Source organism: Triticum dicoccoides, chromosome 3B (genome assembly GCF_002162155.2).
Source record: "Triticum dicoccoides isolate Atlit2015 ecotype Zavitan chromosome 3B, WEW_v2.0, whole genome shotgun sequence".
NCBI lineage: Eukaryota > Viridiplantae > Streptophyta > Magnoliopsida > Poales > Poaceae > Triticum > Triticum dicoccoides.
The window spans coordinates 3,618,118-3,618,740 of NC_041385.1; positions in this window are offsets into that span (position 1 = coordinate 3,618,118).

Genomic DNA, 623 nt, shown 5'->3' on the forward strand with positions numbered 1-623 from the left:
GCTAGGGGGTGCCCTACCCACCATAGACTCGCCTTCAGATCATATTACTAGAAAAGACCACCTGAACCATGGCGGCAGGCGCGCCAGCTGACACGTGTCACCTACCGCCTTGTGCGGAGGCGGCAGCCCCTGCCGCCATAGGGTCAGGCGGTACACGGCGTGTAAGAGGCCCAGGCGAACGGCGACAAAATGGGATCGGCCAGTGGGCCCAGCGCCACACACCCAGGCGACATGCACATGGCCACACGGTCGCTGTCCCTAGTATGTTTTTTTTTTTTTTGCAATCCCGGCCCAGCAAGGGTTTACAAAGCACTCATTCATTTGATAAATTTTTTTGCAAAGAAAGTTTGGAAGATTATAATTTTGGAGAATGTTTCCTATGTGGGTTACATTGTAATCCACTTATTTATTTTTTGACGGGATCCATTTAATATTTTTTTTAGAATTCATTCGTACAAGGTTTCATAGGAAAAAAATTTATCCACTTCAATCTCATGCTATAGCATTACACCCCGGTGATTGTCTACAGTAGTTGAGTCGGTAGTGTTGAGATGCTAGGATTCTAAAATTTCAGTGTAGGTATTTTTCTATCTCAACAATAGCTAGTTTATTCCAAAGACGAA